This window comes from Bubalus kerabau, chromosome 2, assembly GCF_029407905.1.
Source record: "Bubalus kerabau isolate K-KA32 ecotype Philippines breed swamp buffalo chromosome 2, PCC_UOA_SB_1v2, whole genome shotgun sequence".
Classification (NCBI taxonomy): Eukaryota; Metazoa; Chordata; class Mammalia; order Artiodactyla; family Bovidae; genus Bubalus; species Bubalus kerabau.
The window spans coordinates 28,350,044-28,371,948 of NC_073625.1; the positions used below are offsets into that span (position 1 = coordinate 28,350,044).

Here is a 21,905-nt window from a genome sequence, read left to right on the forward strand (position 1 = left end):
GATTCTGCAACAGGCTTAAAAAACAAAAACTAAACTCGATTCTTTACCATAAATTGTTGAGACATCTAAGTTAGATTCCAATGAAATAGTTGCACACTGGATAAAGGAGGGCATCAGCAAACTACAAACTGTAGGTCTGATCCGTGGGGTCTAGGATTTTTGGGGGACGCCCACAAACAAATCTCTTTTGACATGTGGATGTTTACAACTGATTTGATAATCAGAAATACTAACCTTAAATGCCAACTAAGCAAAATGTTATTATCCTCCCCCCAAAATTCCCTTCTTCTCATTGGTAGATTTATATTATTAAAAAAATATAATTTTTTTTGATTTTTATTAAATTCTGAATTTCAGCAACACAAATTTGTGAAAAATTTCTCCCTTATTATATATGTACATAAATGATGCCTTGATTTTTTTTTTCTTGGCTGGCTCAGAATTCCTAGAATATTTACAATCTGATTCTTTGAAGGAAGTGTCCGCCACTGAGATAAAGATGTTTTCAACTCATAAGAGTTCTTAACAATATAAAAATTGTATATTCTTCAAACTCATACATACATGTTTTACTTACAGACATAGTAATATAATTCAAATTCAGATTTTATTGTAAAAAATCCCATGTTAAGTTTTCTAAATTTAATGCATTAGGCATTGTGTTTTCATGTATTTATCTACACATTTGTATCATTATAATTGATAATTCTTTTTTAAAAAATAGTGGAGACTATCACATTAAACTAGAAGATTCCCTTCAGTGTCTTTCTGAACACAATCCTAGTCGCTAGAAAAACTGAAACATTTCTCTTTTCAATTCTGCTGGTGGTTACTGCCATATTCCTAAACTACAATCTTCTGTACATTTTATATATTACATATTACTTCTTAATTCCCTTCCATATAAGAGGGGAGGTTTCAGCTTATTTACCACTACCTCCTCTCACCCTCTCTCTTTTTAAGGGAAATTGTTACTTTAGTTTTCTATTGATTTCATTAAATACTTTTAAATAATCTATATAAATGTTTAGTTTTTCTTTTCTTAGCAACTTTAGACATCTCTTGATGTCCCAACTTGTTAAAATATCTGTTTTCCCCTACGTATCTCATTCTTATTTCTTTTTCTCATCCTCTGTCAGCTGTACCCTGACATAGGCAAAACTGAGAATATTTGCATTCAGATCAGTGCATATATTAAATCTTTATTTAGCTAGTTTTAAGATCTGAAAATAGATATATGGCCTTTGCTTTCTCTCCATATCCCTGGTATTAGTAATTGCTTCAAGGACAGGCTTAAAATTGGATTAGTCCACTGAGATGCAATTCCAGGACTTTTAACTATTGGAAAAGAAACATTTTTCCCAATAGTCACTGACCTCTCCTTCAAAATCTTCTATTAGATGTTTATAGAACCATATGGATCTAGCCTTTATTTCTCATGATTTTTGTCTCACATTGTCACTTTGCCTTTTTATTGTATATTCTGGGAAATTTCCTGTACTTTTTTTTCCCCAGCTAATTAATAATGATCTTTTGCTCAGGCAATAATTACCTGAAAACCTTAGTCTTAATTTCTAAGAACCATTTCTTATTCTCTGAAGGCTCTTTTCTCTTTTCTCTTCTTATTTTATAGTTTGCTTATACATGTTCTCAAATTCCTTAAGGGATTAGAATTATTTAAAGTTATTTCCTTATTTTTTTAAAGAAAGTTTTTTATTGTGTTTATTATTTTTGTTTCCCCCTCAGGGTCAGTTTTCCTTCTTGTTTGTATTGCTGTTTATCCTGCATAATTCTCGTGTAACACAAGCGTCTGGTGTCCTTGGAGTCTAGACTGTGGTCATGTCTTTGTGGTGCCTTCTACCATCTTCTTGATTAATAGGTCATTGTAGGTAGGATTTGCAGAGATGATGCAGAGGCTTTGTGAGACAAGGGAAGATTGCCTTGTCTCCCCACAAAGTGAGTCCTCTTTTAAAGTATCCACAGGTCAGAGGGCATTTCTGAGACAATGGGAGCAAAGAAATACTTCAGTCTAATGTCACATGGACAGTGGGCTTCATTTGGATGCTTTCCAGCAAGAAGATGATGTCGGAAAATAGGAAAGTGTAATAAACATCCTAATTGCCTAAACATAATGCCAACTCAGACAGATTGACTTTTTCCGTAGATTTATGACTTTGATCAGAGTGGCATGTGAGATGCAATGAAATAGCTGGAATCCACAGGTGATGTCCATATACTAATAGCTTTGGGACACTGACTACTCCAGATACCCTAACCCAAACCTAATAAGAAGGTCAGTATACTCAGACTTTAATACAACATGACCCTTCTCAATAAAAGAAAGATGGGCCACTCCAGACACAATGGCACACTTTCCAGAAACCTTGAGTTTCCTACCCACACTGCCCTGGACATTGTTATTGGGGAAGATGTTGGATGGAGACCATTAGGAGCCCTCATATACCACCTTTTATTAATATTTCCTCTCTTCATGTATAAAATTTTTAGAAACATTTCTCCAAGATTCGGCTTGGCAGGGATTTCATGTGTTTATTTATGTCAGTATACATTTAAACATTTCAGTGATCATGACAAAACCATGCCAGTTTAGAAATGTTGGCAAGACAGACAGAAGGTCCATAACAGTTCCCCCAAATTATATGCATTTATAGGGTGTGTTTAATCTTTCTTAAATTAATTTGACAATTTCTACCTGTATGCAAGTTTTTTAATGTCTGTCATGATTATGATGTTACCTCTTATTCTTCTCAGTCTGCAATCAAGGCTACTACAGTAAAATGTGCTAAAACCTGTTTTAGTTGTTGAGTAAATGTTACTCACCACATATTATACTGAAAGAACAAACTGGTTAATTGTATTACCAATAAAGTACATAAACAAGTAAATATATTAATGTTATATTGGTAACAACTAAGAAATAGTATATAAAAATAATAACTATAAAAGTCTAATGACTGGCCTGATTAATGTAGCTAAAATCACTTTCATAGGATCTATATAGAGATGATTAGTTTCTGTGATTAAAATATTATCAATCTCAATTCACACTGCTAAACACTTATTTGTTAAAATCAATATTAAAAAGGAGCAATATAGTTAAATTAGTATGAACACTACCTACAGTGAAGCTAGAAAGAATGAGTTGAATAGACCATTGTGTTCACTCTTCTTTCTTGCTCTGTATTTTAAAAATACAGGTTTTAGTTGAAGTCTTAAATACTTATGGGTTAGATACTATGTGTAATCAAATGATCTTTGGTTTGAAGCATGGATATATACAGAAATGTGTATTATGCTTCTCACTTAGTATGTAAAACCTGATACATTTGTGATATTTAGATCCTGTGTTCTTCTACATCACTAGCAGCTGTCTCAATTCCAAAATGTCTTCTATTTTACCATTTTTATGGTGCCTGACAATCTCTCTAATCACTTGAAGCTATTCTTGTGAATTCAGTTATTGTTATATATTATTTACCACACTAATTAGACTAAACCACACACTGTGGTCTATTATTTGAAATTATACATGAATATTGCTTTATGAGATTGAATGACTTACTGTTGTGATATTGAAATTGTTATAATCTTAAGTTTTAAAAGAAAAGGAACATTCTAATGAGTCTTTTTCTTTTTTTATTTTTGATGATTGTCAAATTATTAGGGGCCACATATTGACTCTAAATATATAGCAATCAGGAATTGTACAAATGTTTTTATTTTAAACAAGTAATTTGGTTTTATTATAAAATTTATCTAGACAGCTAAACGAAAAAAATAAAATCAATGTAATTTTCTTCATGTATGGGATGCTAAGTTGAAGGAACATCCTCATTTTATAGTGTACACAATCAAATAACTTATAGATACATATATATGTTCGTGATGTGATATCTTAAAATTCCACTGAAGTTGTATGATGTGACCGAAGGAATATTTTTCTCAGTGAACATTTAAAAACAACAAACATTTTAGAAACATTGAATAGGTTGGACATCTGTCTCCAAAGAAATAAAAATTATTAATAAGGAATTGTTGTTTAATTAAACCTTAATTTGGAATTAAGGAGATATCCAGTTATATTCTTATGTAATTTTACTTTCTAAATCAGTATTTTCACTAAATTTTCAATTGAAGTTGTGACAGCTTATACTCTTTATGAACAAAACAATATATATATATCCTATTTATAAATATATATTTTATTTTAATTTATTTAAATTTACATATATATCTAATATGTAATAAAATAATTATGATAGTAAAGAATTTGCCTGCAATGCAGGAGACCCAGGTTTGAACCCTGGGTCAGGAAGATCTCCTGGAGAAGGAAATGACAACCCACTCCAGTATTCTTGCCTGGAGAATCCCATGGACAGAGAAGCCTGGCAGGCTGCAGTCCTTGGGGTCACAAAGAGCCAGACACTGCTGAACAGCTAACACACACACACACACACACACACACACACACAAGCTTAAAGGCATTTTGCTACAATCTACCATTCTACGTTTTATATATTTCTCAAATTATTTTTAAAAATTATATAAAAATTTAAATAATGTATTTGTTTAACATACAGCAGAATTTTCATGTTAATGAGAATGCCTCTCATAAAACAGATAATCATATTAATATGTTTAGCAAATGAATAAAATTTTTCTTCTAGAATCCATTTTATATAATTCAAAAGACTTTCCTCATTAAATTTAATTATACTAAAGCATATATTTATCTGTTTTCTCTAAAATGTTTAGATACTGCTTTGAAGGAATCCTAAGATGCACAATTTTTCAAAATGCTGCAAGCTAGTAGATGATATGGAAGAATAAACACATGATCAGAAACTAAAGAAAGCTGACGTGGACGAAAAGAAGAAAAAGATAAAAGCAACTGGATCAATTCAGAGAAACCATATCAGGTAATTCCTATACTTTTGCTTGTTTGTCTATTATGTGTAGATGTGTGTCTGTTGAGAGTGAGGGTTGAGTAAGAAGGAAGAGAGAAAACAGTGGAGAGGAAAACAAACTCAGATTCAAATACATCAGGCACTTGGATCATCAGTAGATAAGTCCATTTTCTCTCAACTGAAGGTGGCAGCGTGCTCTGAAAGATCTCAGTAACAAATTGTCCCTGTCATAAGTGAGCTCCAATTTTCCTTATCACAGTAGCAAAAGGCAGGATGAATCTCATTGCCTATTGCAAGAGCAAATAACCTCCCCCTAGTAGATATGGACCAAATTGAATCGTTCTGGATCCCTTCACTTTTCATCTTGTTAACTGTATGCCAGTTTGGATATTTTGGCCATGAGCAGTTTGTGGAAGCTGACTTCCATAAAGTCACCACACTAGAATCATAACATAATTTGGGCATTTACAGATCATGGCGACATTTTCTGCAGACTTCTTGGAAAGAAGTCAGATTGTTTTTCAAAGAAGTATACTAGAAAAAGTAATCCGTCTTTCTACTGAATACAATTTTGTCTCTCTTGCTAGCAGCTAAACTCTATCTTCTAACTAAAAGTAGAGCTTTAGATTAAAGCCAAAGCCAGTTTTGGATTGAAATAATACTTAGAAGACAGGGAGGGAAGAGATGGAAGAAATCTGTCTATGGTAGCATCATTGTACCAGTTGATCAAGTCTTCTGAGCTAGTGATTTCCCTTCATTGTTTAAGATACACTCTCCTAGAAAATGACAGCTTCTATTCACTTTCTATCTGATAATATTTCTCAGTAGAAAATCCCCATTTTCTTATTTCCATTACTACAAAATTACATAATTTGTCTATTCAAGTTTAGTTATTTTCTTACCTGATAATGTGATTTCAGTTCTTTCAACTAGATCCCATGTCTACTTTTAAATTTTAATTTTTCTGTTTGTTTTTTAATTTTTCTCACAAAACTAGGCATTTCTTAGTGAACAATAGTTCTTCTCCCACTAGTTCATTATATATGGTCCTTCCATCTCATACCCTTATTTAGCATTGTTTCAGTGTAAAATAGAACCCCTGAGAGGTAATAAGATAACTTCCCACAGCTACCATTTATCTTAAAAGAATAAAAGACATAAGCCCCAGAGAGAGTCAGTTTACATGATGGTGAAGTTTAGTATTAGAAAATAAGAATTTGAAACCTTTGTTAAATGGAAAATAAAAGCAACAATTTTTAGCTATTGTCATCTAGATTAGAAGTAGTATATTTCGATTCTAATGAATTAAAATAAATTCATTTGCAAGTTGATTCTATTTTTCAGCTCCCTTAAAGTCTCTAAGTTTTTAGTTTCTCAGTATCTAAAATTTGAGTGTTTAATGCTAATATTAAATTTGGCAGTTTGTATATTTTCACTAGGCTTCCCTGGTGGCTCAGTTGGCAAAGACTCCTCTGGCAATGCAGGAGACCTGGGTTCGATCCCTGGGTCAGGAAGATCCCCTGGAGAAGGAAATGGCAACCCACTCCAGTATTCTTGCCTGGAGAATTCCATGGACAGAGGAGCCTGGTGAGCTGTAGTCCATTGGGTCACAAAGGGTCAGACACGACTAAGTGACTTTCACTCACTTCAAATTTTCATTAAAGTATTTCCTGGAAAGTTTTGATAAAAGAGTAGATTTGAAAATTTTGCCCACAGACAAAGAAATTAATAATGACCAATTACAAGAAAACAAAGTTACTGTCAATAGTTTTCCTAAAGCAATGATTATGGTTCATAGGGGTCCATGAAAGTTTGCTAGATTTTAATAACTGATCGTTACGTTAATGTTTTATTAGTTTATCCTTACATTTCTATTATAAGTATTTGATTTGTAATATTTAGGAAAAAAACAGGCTTCTTTATTAGATTTCATCAAAGGTAATTTTATTCCTTATCAAAGGTATCTCCATTCTTTACCTAATTCAGGTTCTTAGTGCAATCGGAGATAGGCAGGGAACAGTGATCTGCAGTTCCATCTATTCTAATAAATATGAGTGGAAAAAAGTTGAATATTCCTCTGTATAGTGGTGGCTAAAGCCTATCCAAGTAAATATAAAGCCAGAAGAAAATTAAGACTGAGGCTGTAACACTGATCTATGATTCTCTGTCTATATCTTTGTGTGGGTAGATTTTGTATAACTTAGGCCAGAATAAGGAACCATTTTATAAATGCATAAGAGACTTCCCAGGTGGCACTAGTGGGAAAGAACCTGCCCATCAGTGCAGGTTAGATATGAGACATGGGTTCGATCCCTGGGTTGGGAAGATCCCTTGGAGGAGGGCACCGCAACCCACTCTAGTATTCTCACCTGGAGAATCCCATGGACAGAGGAGCCTGGTGGGCTACAGTTTATAGAGTTGCAAAGAGTTGTACATGACTGAAGTGACTTAGTATGCAAGCAAGAATGGCTTAAGGACCTCCCTGGTGGCTGAGTAGAGTGTGCCTGCTAGGGCAGGAGGCATAGGAGATTTGGAGTCAGTCCCTGGGTCAGGAAGATCCCCTGGAGGAGAAAATGGCAACCCACTCCAGTATTCTTGCCTGGGAGCTCACATGGACAGAGGAGCCCAGCTGGCTACTATTATTGGGTCCCAAAGAGTCAGACATGACTTAGCGACTGAACACAGCACAGCAAGAAGGGCTTAAATACCTGAGGAAACAAAGAAAATGTTTGCTTTTTATGTATCTGTATTTTATGACAACTTCTAATTACCAGAAGTCCCTTGGTACATGAGAATATATTAAAAGGTAGGATGTATTATCAAATTTTTGAAATATACTTTCTGTTTGACATTAGATGCGTGTGTGATAATAACAAAGAGCTGTATATTACAGATGAAAAAAGCCCAAATACAATAGAAAATGTATACCATGCATTTTTCCAGTCATACAGATGGATTTTTGTCAAACTACTACAGTTTCTTACCTCTTGGCCTTAACTGATCTGATATACATATATTTAAAGCTGATGTTCAAAATGGAGGAAGACTCTCAAAACAAGTTATCCAAAGGCTGAGGAATTACCTGGGTGAGTGGAAGTAAATGAAATCCCTCCTTTTTGAAGTAAATGGGCACCTTTTAGGATGCAGTCTGAGAGGAGTACATGCAAATGTAATGAGACATGTCTCAGCACAGAAATCTCTTCTGGAAAGGCATTGTTCTCGTCCCATACAGGATAATGGGTCCCCTTTTGTGCTTCCTTTAATTTCTGTATTTTGTAATTAAAAAGATTAGCCATTATAGCCAGAATTTCATTTTAATCATAATAAGGTATATTATAAAATCTGGCACTACCTCTTGTGCTGGCAGATTAAAAAAAAAGACTATTTCTTCCATCAAGTTAAAATACTTCTTAATTAAAATATGTTTATGATAGATGCCCTTTTCTGCCCATATGTAAGCACCTAGTCCTGGCTGGTCTTACATTTATTTCTAGTGGTAAAACTTAATGCATACTTGTAAGGAATTCTTAATATTGTTGAGGCTTTGCAAAGAATGCATTAATGTTTGAAAAGAACAGAGGAACTGACCTTGGGAGGGGTCTGAAAAATGCTTCACAAATTCAAATAGGAGTCCAAAACAGTGAGTGAAGGGTAGAGCTTGAGTGATGAGAAAATGAGGAAGAAAAGCAAGGTGAAAACAGGAAGGGTTTCTGAGAGCCTTTTAGCAGAAACAAGTTAAAATAAATCATTAGACACCCAGTATGATTATAATATAATTAGATAAATATTCCTGGGTGGCTTATGGAACTGTCTTCTTATTTCAAAATCACTCCATGCTCATAAATGTGCTCACATTTGTCTCTTGCTGATACCCATAGCAACAAATTTCCCATTAAGCAAACCTGAAAATATGGACATCCCAAGCAATATGAACTTCTCAAGGGCAAAAATGATGTCATTCAATACTTACTGCAGTGTATGGCATATAGGGAACAAATATATTAATTGAAAATAGAAATGTAATTTCACTTTAATTTTAATATCCACAGTTCTCTTGTCTGTTTTTCTGAATTTTAACTAATTTATTCTGCATGGTTAATTTATCTTACTTTGAAACTATTTATTAAGGATAAGCATAATTTTAATTAGTTTTTCTGAAAATATAAATAAAACTTGCACAAAAATTACTAAACTCTATTCTTTCTCTTAACACTGAGTGTTGTAGCAGAAAGGCTTTGACTTTGGGTTCCTATTTCTGGGTTTGAGTTCCTGATCCACCACTTATTATGTCACTTAAAGTTTCTGAGCCTTTAAATGAGTACAAAATACTTTATAATTATCAGGGTGTTAATATTATCGTACTATTAGTTGTTAGAGGTAAATGAAATAATGGGTGAGATGATATTTAAACATCAACTCCTCTTTCTCTTCTCTTTTCTCTTCTGAATTTTGGGGGTATTGACAGATAGGCAAGAACTGGCCTCATAGTATGAATATTCAGGACAGGAATCAGCTTATATTTAGTTGGAATGTATTATGTCTCTACTTCTTCTCTGAGGATGTGTGAAAAATATGTTCTGTCCTTATCTCCATAGATCAAAAATTGTTGCTATATTTTTTCTTTTTAGAATTCAAATTCCTGTTGTTAAAAAACAAAACTCAACTGAGTACATTTTAAAGATCTTATTGGTATTATTCAATAATTCATAATCAGGTAGCATCCCCTGTAGCAAACAGAAAGGAGCTCCAAGGAACTGCACAAAATGAAAAGACTTATTAGGCAGCAGGGAGCAGGAACAAGGAAGTTACACCAGACAGAACAATCAGATTGGTTATGACAAGGCCACTTTCCTTGAGGGGACAGTAAGGTCTATCAGGCAAATTAGCTAATAATGCCAATCGGTGATTCTGATTGACTGACGTAAGATTCTATTTCTGGAAAAACTGAAATGGTAATGAAAGCTCAATTTAGTGAGGTGGGACCTATGAGTGACTCCCTTTGGAGCCTGTTGTCTTGTTTTTAGACCTATTTATTTGCTGAGAGTATCTTTACGTAGTGGAAAGCAGCATTTGGGGGTTTTGGGTTTGTCTTCGGTTTTGTTTTTGTCTTTTGCCGCACTGTGCAGCACGTGGGATCTAGCTCTCTGTTGTTCAGGCACCACGTCCTGTCCAACTCTTTGCAACCCCATGGACTGCAGCACGCCAGGCCTCCCTGTCCCTCACCATTTCCCAGAATTTGCCCAGGTTCATGAATTGGTGATGCCATCTGACCATCTCATCCTCTGTCGTCCCCTTCTCCTTATTCCGTCAGTCTTTTCCAGCACCAGGGTCTTTTCCGAGTCGGCTGTTTGCATCAGCTGGCCAAAGTATTGGAGCCCCCTGACCAGGGATGAAACCCATGTTCCCTGCTGTGGAAGCATGTAGTCTTAACCACTGGACTGCCAGGGAAGTCTCAACAGCGTTTTGGGCTTATATTCCTGAAGAAGTATATTTAAATAGTTTTCTAGAAGTAAAATCAAAAAGGTTTAAAACCTAAATGTCATTGTTTTTCCTTGTTATTATCTATTAATCCCTCAATGCCCAACTCAGGTATATCATTTTCCACCAAGAAGCCTGCACCACCCCAGTCAAAATTTTTGTTTCCTGAAGGCCTTGCAGTGCTGCTCAGAAAGCCATATGTGGTGACATATTATTATTTAATTAATACGTATATGTTAGAGGCCAACAATGAGTCAAGTTGGGAATATAGATAAATAACACAGAAGAGACAAAAGTGTAACTATTAACATTTATCTTAACTCTACTTTTACAATTTAAATGGCTTATCTTTAATATACATTTACAGAGGTCTGTGGAAAACTTTACAATTTCCCTATTACATTTTGCAATGAAACAAATCACACAACTAAATTTCAAATGTTTTAAACATGAAAATTAGAATCTAACATTCTCATGATGAATTTTTTTTTTTCTGAATCAGATTTATTTCAGTCTAACAATTGCAGTCCATTCTAAAGGAGATCAGTCCTGGGTGTTCTTTGGAAGGAATGATGCTAAAGCTGAAACGCCAGTACTTTGGCCACCCCATGCAAAGGGTTGACTCATTGGAAAAGACCCTGATGCTGGGAGGGATTGGGGGCAGGAGGAGAAGGGGACAACAGAGGATGAGATGGCTGGATGGCATCACTGACTCGATGCACATGAGTTTGAGTGAACTTCGGGACATGGTGATGGACAGGGAGGCCTGGCATGCTGTGATTCATGGGGTCGCAAAGAGTTGGACACGACTGAGCGACTGAACTGAACTGAATAATTGCATAGAATTGAGACCAAAATTTCAAGAATAGTCTTACAACTTGATATTAACAAGGCTGAGACTAAAATGCTCAAAAATATGGCAGGTGATCATCTACCTCATATTGTTTTCAGATGCCATTAATTATTCTGTTAGTGATTCTCTCTATTCATATAGAGTGAGTTTTTTCAATTCAAATTTTAAACCATTATTATTTTGCATGTATTGTATTACAGCAGAATCTTTCCTTTGTTCTAACAGACTCTGGGAAACATTTAAAATTCTATAAATTACTTAGGAGTCAACCACTTCCCTATTCTAACCTGAATTTCAATATAATACAGTTTTAAAGGCAAATATAGTATATTAACATACACTGTATTGTTCATTCAAAAGTAGGTCCTCTTGGGTATAATCATTTAACTTATATTTGTGCTTTTTATCAACACAAAATACATCTCTTGCATGTTCATCCTCCCTAAACTGATAATGAACATAGGGAAACTGTCGCTAGATATTGATAATGAAGAATCCATTAATTCCTTGGTTATGCCTGGCTGGTGTGTTTAATTTAAAACCCTTAACTATGTAAATACTATACTATCTTCATTCAGTGTGTACTTTTTTTTTTTTAATTTTATTTTATTTTTAAACTTTACATAACTGTATTAGTTTTGCCAAATATCAAAATGAATCCACCACAGGTATACATGTGTTCCCCATCCTGAACCCTCCTCCCTCCTCCCTCCCCATTCTATCCCTCTGGGTCGTCCCAGTGCACCAGCCCCAAGCATCCAGTATCGTGCATCAAACCTGGACTGGTACTTTTTAAAATCCATTTTTTACACTACGCTGTCTTAACTCATTACACTCAAGGTCTGTTTCTGCTTTAATAGCCGAAGAATCGATGCTTTTGAACTGTGGTGTTGAAGAAGACTCTTGAGAGTCCCTTGGACTGCAAGGAGATCCAACCAGTGTATTCTGAAGGAGATCAGCCCTGGGATTTCTTTGGAAGGAATGATGCTAAAGCTGAAATTCTAGTACTTTGGCCACCTCATGCAAAGAGTTGACTCATTGGAAAAGACTCTGATGCTGGGAGGGATTGGGGGCAGGAGGAGAAAGGGACGACAGAGGATGAGATGGCTGGATGGCATCACTGACTCAATGGACGTGAGTCTGAGTGAACTCCGGGAGCTGGTGATGGGCAGGGAGGCCTGGCGTGCCTGGGGTCGCAAAGAGTCGGACACGACTGAGCGACTGAACTGAACTGAACTGAAGTGACCACTAGATCTTCCTTTAGTGTGAGCTACCAGTTAATTGAGAACTGTTTTGGATTTCTTTAATAATTAAAAAAATGGTGATGTCAGTATTGAATTATAAAATTAAGATAAAGAGATAAAGAGACCCAGGGATATTATGACCAAAACTGAAAACATTAACGGATACAGCTGACGGGGTTTCAGCATTTTCTCTGGAACTTGTTCTCATGATAAAAGAAATGTGTTCTCATAGCATCATCATAGACAAAGTCCAGTGAAAATGTTTTGTAATCAACTGTCTTACAATGGAATAAATGTCAATCTGATTTATGAATTTATGGATTACTTAAACATAGACTTCAACATTTTGTCATCAGGTTTTAAATGAAATTTATATATTAAGTTGCAGTCATTCTAGAATATTAGAGGATATTAATAATTGACTTCCTCAGAATGAAGATTTGTGGGCAAATCCAGCATTTTGCATCAATCTATCAAACTAGGGCTTCCCTGGTGGCTCAGATGTTAAAGAATCTTCCTGGAATGCAGGAGACCTGGGTTCGATCCCTGGATTGGAAAGATCCTCTGGAGAAGGAAATGGCTCTCCACTTCAGTATTCTTGCCTAGGCAAGAACAAAAATATACAAATTTTAGGTTTTTTTCCTCCACAAATTTAAGGGTGAATAATAATTGAAAAGTCACTTTGAAAAAAAAATGTATTTTTGGCTGTGCTGGGTCTTTTTTGCTGCTCGCGGGCTTTCTCTAGTTGCAGAGAGTCGGGGCTAGTCTCTAGGTGCAGAGCTTGCGCTTCAGTAACTGTGACATGCAGGCTCAGTTCCCCACGGCACATGGAATCTTCCCTTACTGGGGTTGAACCCATGTCCCCTACATTAGCAGGCAGATTCTTAACCACAGGATTACCACAGAAGTCCCTGAAGAGTCCCTTTTGATGCCTACTTCTTGGCAAGAAACAGTCCTTTAAAAAAGTTGTATGTGGGTATGTTCATGTTATCACAAAAGTGGTTTACTTTTTAATACGCTTGCAAAGATTGCTGCTGCTGCTGCTAAGTTGCTTCAGTCATGTCCAACTCTGTGCGACCCCATAGATGGCAGCCCACCAGGCTCCGCCATCCCTGGGATTCTCCAGGCAAGAACACTGGAGTGGGTTGCCATTTCCTCCTCCAATGCATGAAAGTGAAAAGTGAAAGTGAAGTCGCTTAGTCATGTCCGACTCTTTGTGACCCCATGGACTGCAGCCTACCAGGCTCCTCCGTCCATGGGACTTTCCAGGCAAGAGTATTGGAGTGGGGTGCCATCTGGGCACTTCTGAAATTCACTTTTCCCAAAATGATAAAAGATGTTTTATCTAAATATATAATGTTTTTATGATCACAATTTTGATTATTATTGGCAAAATAATACCAGAAATTTTCATTAGCAAAGTAATACATGTACTTGTGTGTGAACAGCTTTAACACACAGGCAGCATCCTCTGTAGAGTCTGTGAAATTCCTACAGTGGTAGCTGCCCTGTTACAATAGGCTGAGAAAGAAGACAAGCGTCTGCGTTGTGCAGTGTGGTTACAGAAATATTTAACAAGTAGAAACAAAGCATGGCCTAGGGGCTTCTTCAGTTGGCTTTCAAAGTGATATCGATACAGAATCTTACTGGTTTTATCATCTACCGTGAGTGTCCCTGGTGCTCAGATGGTGAAGAACCTGCCTGCAATGCAGGAGACCCAGGTTCAACCTCTGGGTTAGGAAGATACCCTGGAGAAAGGAATTGCTACCCACTCTGTTTTCTTGCCTGGAGAATTTCATGGACAGAGGAGCCTCACAGGCCACAGTTCATGGAGTCACAGAGTCGGGCATGACTGAGGGACTGACACTTACACTTTCATGGGTAATTAAACCTTTCTCTTCCAGCAGAAACTGGAAAAGGAGTGGTCTAAACCAGAATGCTTAATTGTCTCTCTATCCCAGGAAGGGTCTGAGCCAGAAACTTAGAGAAATAAGGAAATTCTGCTCCAGCCTCCTGTTTCTCATCAGTATGTTAAGTGATGCATTCCATTTTCAGCGATGAATTGTGAAGGTTAGAATACTGAGGAGAGCGAGGCAGGTCTGACCCAGGCATCATTCCTGCTCCTCCTGATAGACCTTCCACATGTTTGCTTTCATCGTTTAGATTGAATGGCTGAACATCAATCATGCCCACATTCAAATGTAAATATGAAAGCATATTCCAGAGTAAAATATAAAATGAATTTTGGTCCTTTTGGTGAGTTAAATTATCTGCTCGATTGCTTCCATCCATTAGTGGGGATAATAGAGAACTGACTGAACATCTTTTCTATACAGGAACAATGGAATTAGGCTTTCTATCTACAAAAGTGACTATCACAATTACTGAATGTGTTTAATGCCACTATAAATCTTTCCTGAAAGTAGAGAAAGAAGAAATAATAACTCTTTGAGATATTCAATGGCTGGGAAAAGGGAAATTAAATACCACAATTATTCAAAATTATAAGTAAAAGCAACTCGTGGGCTGCCCAAACTCTGGGAACCCTAGTATCGCGTTATTAAGTAAACACAGATTGGAGTTTCCTTCATAATAGTCTAGACACCACACCAGACCTTAGCTCCTAAATATTTATGAAAAATTTTCTAAGAAAGCAAGATGGATATAGTCGAGACAAACAGTTCTTTACACAGATTCTCTTCTAGAAAACATTCATAGCATATTCTCAAAAGGCCATCTTTTTAGTGGGAGCTATAGAGAGCTCCTATAAACCAATAAAGGCATAGTGATCCCATGCTTCTTAGGGGCATTTTTGTTTGTATGATGAAAGACCACGCTGTATCAACACACATAGTTGTACTTGGAGACCATCCTTCTGCCAAAAGAAAAGCTGTCTAAAATTGAAAATTAATTATAGTTTCAGTTTAGCCTTCTCTGTCTCTCCTTGTCTGTCTCTTGCTTTCTCATCACAACCTAAGACTGTACTTAGTATCTGTATTAAAAATACTGCAAATATAAAGACATGGAGAAGACTTAAGTATTTCTCCCACATCTCTAGATTAATATTTAAAACATAGCAAACTATGTAGTAAATTAAAGATGCCATGGAAAAAGTCTCCAAGAGCTTGACTTCTGCAGTCTTATAGCAGGAGTTTTTTGTAGATGATTGACCCCACACCTAGTTTTAGCCACTCAGGGCTCATGGAGAACAATCAGTTTGAGTTGTTTGGTGTCACACAACTAGATGATAGAAGAGCCTGGCCTGGAAAAAAGTCCGGACCCATCAATAAAATTTATTTCAAGGAGGATATAAAACACTGGGAAAACAAATGCCTTAAGCTAAGCCTACTTACTCCATTTTGTGGTTTAATGTGGTTTTTAGCATTGCATTTTGTTGCTGTCTTGAGTCTATTTATGCATATATAAATTTGCTTTGTCTGCCTTGACTTTGTATTGTCTTTTTAGTTTGTTGAACTCACGTGTGATAAGGAACATGCTATTTACTAATGCAAGAAACCTCCGGATATCCAGTATAGGATGCTGTCAGTAAAAGTGCCCTGGAATGTGATGTTCCAAAGGTCAGGGTTGCCTTTTGTTCATATTTATGTCCTAGCCACTAGCCATATTCGTTATGTAAATGCACATTTAAATGAATTAAAATTGAATAGGTAGGATTCACTTTCTCCATTGCACTAGCTGCATTTCGAGTGCCCAACAGCTTGAAATAATTCCATTGCTCAAGTGTGACCACTGGCTGCTACCAAGTACGGAATATCACCAGCATCATGGAAGTTCTCTTAGTGCTGGAGGGCTTCCCTGGTAGCTCAGCTGATAAAGAATCTGCCTGCAGTGCAGGAGACCCAGGTTTGATTGCTTGGTGGGGAAGATCCCCTGGAGAAGGGAATGATGACCCACTCCAGTATTCTTGCCTAGAGAATTCCATGGACAGACCATGGGTCGCAAAGAGCCAGAAATGACTGAGTGACTAACACTTACTTACTTAGTGCTGGTGGCAATGAGTACCACAAAGACAAACAGAATATTCGGGAGAGATTGGATGGGGTTACATATAGAGAGAGACAGTTGATAAATAGGTTAAGTGGATGGGTGAGGAGGGAGGGAGGAAGGGAAGGAGGGTAAAAGAACGAGAGAAGATGAAATAAAGATAACTAGCTGATATTCTGAAATATTTTAGATAGGTTCTATTGCTGGGTAATTCTGTAAGAAGTTCACTCATCACCACCTTTCTGAGGCTTATAAAATGTATCTGATCCACAGGATACAGAGTGGAGAAGCCGTGACTTATTATAGGCACCCTGTCACTTCAATTAATACAGCATGCCCACCTCGAGGTAGGTGCTTTGAAGCAGAGTAAGAAATAGCAGCTTTCAAATTCTTTAAGCATAAAGAAGACAAAAGATGCAGTAATGATAATTTAGGACGTGAGCCTCTGGCATTCATATTATGGCATAGGGATGCAAAAACGATAAAAATGTCTATGTACCTGTGGTTTAAGTCCATATTTATAACTTTTCCTTGAAGATTATATACTGCATTCTCATTGTTCCCATCATTTTCTTTTGTTTTAAAATCATGTTATTGTATTATTGATAAAATTAATTTTAATATCTTACAAGCCATTTAGCAGAGCCAATAACATCTGCTAAGTATCACACATTACCAATGAGGATTATGATCCTTGTCTAATGACTACATGCAAGAACTTTTTTCCTGAGAAACATATAAAATGAAAAAAAAAATTTAAATGAAACTTATTAGGTTACATAATCCTTTCCCAGAGTTGAATAGTTCTCCAAAGAATAGTCTCAGTGTTTCTTTCTCAGCCCAGTTGGAAATGGCCCATATAATGGAATGACTGTCTTGCTCCCTCGGGAAGTGACAATATGTAGAATTCTGAATCAGAAACATCAGATTTCTGTGCAGAGTGAGGGTTTCCCATCCTATAATAAGAAAGAACATAAACTTCCCCTCAGTGATAACACAGAAAAAGCTTTTATTAAATATTCTCATAAATCTACCTTGACGTTTTGCTTTTGTCTTAAAATTTTTAATTCTTAAACATTCTGAATAATTGTTATTCAGAATGTTGGCTTCCCTAGTGGCTCAGACAGTAAAGAATCCGCCTGCAGTGTAGGAAACCCAAGTTCGATCCCTGGGTCAGGACTATCCCCTGGAGAAGGAAATGGCAAACCACTCCAGTATTCTTGCCTGCTGCAAAATCCCATGAACAGAGGAGGCTGCTGGGCTACAGTCCATGGGCTTGCACAGAGTCAGACATGACGGAGCAACTAACAATTCAGAATATAAATCATTCTGATGGGAAAGTACCTTACCTTTTCTTCAAGAATGATAATACTTATATGAAAATACAGCCAATTTCAGATAAAAGTTTTCATTTAGATATGTCAGTATACTGAAATATTTTGAAAACTCCATGATATGAACCATGAGGCAAAGTATACCAGTATTAGTGGAGTAGTGGAGTACCATCTGGACGTAACATCCATTTCTCTTCACAGCAAAGGATGCTCTCAATCCAAGGAGATATTCCAATGGATCTCTCTGTAAGTAGGAAAATTTTATTTTCGTTTTCATTCCACATGTTCTTTTCTGTATGGGTTATATGTAAAAAAGTTTTTTAGTACAAGTATTCAGTTAAAAAGTGTAATATTTTACTATGCTACTATATGCTAATTATGGAGATGTAGGAATGAATAAGAAAGTTAGAGTTTATGATTTAGCGGAGCTTAGAATTTAGTTGTGACATAAACATCCAACACATTCTTACATGAATGTTTATTTTGTCAAAATTATAACAGAATAATATCATATGCATATACACACACATATATATATATATTTAGTGAAAGGCAATCATTGATTGCAGGGAGAATATATAATAGGTGGACCTTATCAGGCTGGGAGGTCAGAGGGGGCCTCCCTTTCAAGTAGCATTTGTTGGGTAAGTATTTCCATGTGAAAAACTAAGGAAGAACCTTACAAGAAGAGGGAACAGAATGTGGAAAAGAGTCTAGAATGTTCTGGAAATGAAAAATGTATATGCCTAGGATGAAAAAGAAAGTGCTAGACTTTGTGGCTGGAGAGAGAAGCAGAGGCTGGCAAAGAGATTATTGCAGAGGAAGAGAAGCTGGAGGGGAGGAGGAGGGAATGAGAGTGGTACTGCGGAGCGTGGAGCTTCTGAGAGGTTCCGGGAGATGAGGACTCCAAGGTGCCCTGAGGAAGATGGCAAGTGACCTCAGCGAATGCCGGCTTGGTGTCGAGTGTGACCGTGGCGAGCCATCATGAGAGAAGCTCGGAGTAGACGGGCTCTGAGGAGGAGACGGAAACTGTAATTAATGCTTTCAGAAAAGTTGGCTTTGAAAAGTGGAGAGAGAACTACGCTTGCAGGCATTTGCTTTGTTCTTATTTTTAAGAATGGCAAATACTAAATTAGATTTCAGTGCTGGTGGGAAAAGGTCCAGCAGATAGGGAAAAGATAGATTTAAGAAAAAATGAAAGAGAGGGGATGATTCCTAGCATAAGAAAATTACAGAAGGAATTACATTTTAGATCTATTTCTTTCAAATATGATACACATATATCTGGAAAATATTCTACTCTGTGCTTTATTATGGAAATTCTCTTTGTAGTTATCTCTTTCCAAATTTAATTAATTTATTTAATTTTAATATTTAATCATCTGGCATTAAATTGTTTACTATGCATTATCCTGAAACTATTCACAATGCTCATTACTAATAATTGCTTATATTAACTTAGCATTCCCTTATTACAAACAAATTTCTAGGTCATATCATTGCTCATGTAACTAATGAAATTTTGGTTTAATTGGCCATTCTCAACAGTATGTATCTATTCTTGGGTGGAACCTTGTTCTTGGGACTAAAAGAACTTATATTATGCAGTGGAATGAATCTCTTGATCCTTTGAATGGAGAGAGGAAAATACAGAATAATGGAGAGGGATTTGGGAAGATGGCAGCTCAATTCAGCCACCACTTGTGGTTGCTGGGACCAGCTGAGAAGAGGTCTGGTAGCAGAGAGCAAGTAGCCAAGGGCTCCCTCTGGGCCTATGGGTACAGAGTTAGAGCAGACTCTTCTCTTTTGGGAGCTAAAAGAAATACAGAGGAACAGTGTCTAAGACCTCTGGGTGGCGATCCTAGTGAGAGATTGGCAAAAAGCTTTTCTGACCCATAAAAGCAAAAATGGCATCTGATCATTTGACTGTCTAATCATTGACTCAGGAAGGTCATGATCATCTATCAAAAATATGAAAAAGTCACAAGACCTGAATAGAATCTCAGAATTCTCTCCACCCTTAATATCAGACGATGTGAGCCTTTGAATCTGGAATATTAAAGCCTCCCCACCATCAAATGTACTCCCCCCATGGCTCAGATGGTAATGAATCTGCCTGCAATATAGGAGGCCCAGGTTTGATCTCTGAGTTGGGAAGGGAATGGCTACCCACTCCAGTATTCTTGCCTGGAAAATCTCATGGACAAAGGAGCCTGGCGGGCTACAGGTCATGAGATTGCAAAGAGTCAGACACGATCGAGTGACTGACACACTGCTACCATTGAATGAATTGTTATAGATCAGAAATCAATATCTAGAATGTATAATTTTAAAATATTTTATTGACAATGGAAGGAGGAAGAGGGTGTAGGGCAGAGGGATGAAAAACTTAACCGTTATGAACAATACTATAAACTTCGTTGAACTATATTAAAGAAGAACCAAGCATAGGGAAAGGTAAAAATATTTTGGATAGGAAATCTCTGCAGAATATTTTGGAAGTAAGCATTGATTTTATACAGATCCTGTGACCCTGAAGTTCTGTTCCCACATGCACAGGCCAGAGGAACTCTGATATGTAGATACACGAAGAGACATCATCATCATCACCATCGTCATCACAATTCATGTTTCCTGGGTATTTATGTATGTGTGTACATGCACGCTGTGTCGTGTCCAACTCTGCGACCCCATAGACTGTAGTCCACTGGGCTCTTCTGTCCATGGAATTTTCCAGGTAAGAATGCTGGCGTCGGTTGCCATTTCCTTCTCCAATTTATGTACAGGTATAACCATAAGCATATTATATATAGTAGATCCTTTATTACATTGCACCATTTAAAAATGCTGATATTTGACAATTTTTGACCTACAAAAATCACAGTTACATATGCCTCAGGCTAATAGTCTTTTTAATATTTCTATGAAGTAGGCAGCATTATCTTCATTTTAAAATGGGAAGCTGAGGCCCAGAGAGACTAAATAACTTTGCCAAGTTTGCTTAGCTACTGAATGGATAGCCATACCTCAAATTCACGAAATCTGACACTGGAATCCGTGCCCAAACCTGCGGTGCGGTACCACCTCTCAACCTGGAAAGAATGTTCACAGCAACATACCTCAGGATAGCAAAAGGCTGAAAACAATATTAAAGTCCCTTGACAAGGGAACAGATAAATAACTAGATGTGTATTCATAGAATACGAAGTACCCAAAATGAATAAACTAGAGTTCCTCATCTCCACATTAAGTGAAAAAAAACGTTTCCATGAAGGTTAAAAACATTTAAGATAGTGTTATATTTTGTTGAGGCACAAAGATGTATATGACACTCGGATTCTTTCCCATGAATGAGAAGCCCCAGGCTAGGGTAGTGGTTAATACATGTGTAGAGGATGTCACTGGGGGTAGGATGAGGAAGCAATGTCAGCTGTATTGATAATATTTTAGTTTTAGTGAACTGGTTGGGTACATGAATGCTTGTGGTCTCATTCTTAAGACAACTCTGCAGTCAGAGAGAGAGAGAGAGAGAAATACCCACAAAAAGATATTCTCAGAGAATGTTATGAGGAATGAAAAACTTGATAAGAGTGGGGACAGTAAAAACAAGACAGCATTAAACATTTCAAAGATGTACACAGGGAGTACAATATGATCTCATTTATGTAAAATTAATCTGTATTTACTTGTATGTTCACAAGAGGAGCATGAAGTAGAGAGGCCAAGATCTTAACAGAGATTGTGCCAGTGTGATAACATTTCAAAGTGATTTTTACATAGTTTTCTTACAGTTTTGTACAATTTTCAAGTATTTTTCACTTACTTATATGCAGTCAGAAAAAGTTACAGCATTGTAGACAAAGAGAGGCTTGAGAAAGCTAGATGGGAAGATGGACTCAAACTTTTACTCAGTAAGGCAAATAAATGCTGGCTTCTCTCTCATTTAGGCTATCCTGGTAGTTCAGATGGTAAAGAATCTGCCTGCAAGGTGGGAGACCCAGGTTCGATCCCTGGGTTGGGAAGATCCCCTAGAGAAGGGAATGGCAATCCACTCCAGTATTCT

At 36.7% G+C, this 21,905-nt stretch overlaps 1 long non-coding RNA gene across 1 annotated transcript in view; it reads left to right on the top strand.

Moving 5' to 3' along the window:
* LOC129643146 (uncharacterized) overlaps positions 1-21,905 on the top strand; it is a 560,931-nt gene that overhangs the window by 287,993 nt on the left and 251,033 nt on the right. Inside the window, exons 5-10 of the long non-coding RNA XR_008710107.1 lie at positions 4,777-4,940; positions 12,120-12,524; positions 15,969-16,081; positions 16,782-16,855; positions 18,044-18,088; positions 20,402-20,579. This is a non-coding gene — a long non-coding RNA (uncharacterized LOC129643146). The remainder of the gene's footprint in view (positions 1-4,776; positions 4,941-12,119; positions 12,525-15,968; positions 16,082-16,781; positions 16,856-18,043; positions 18,089-20,401; positions 20,580-21,905) is intronic.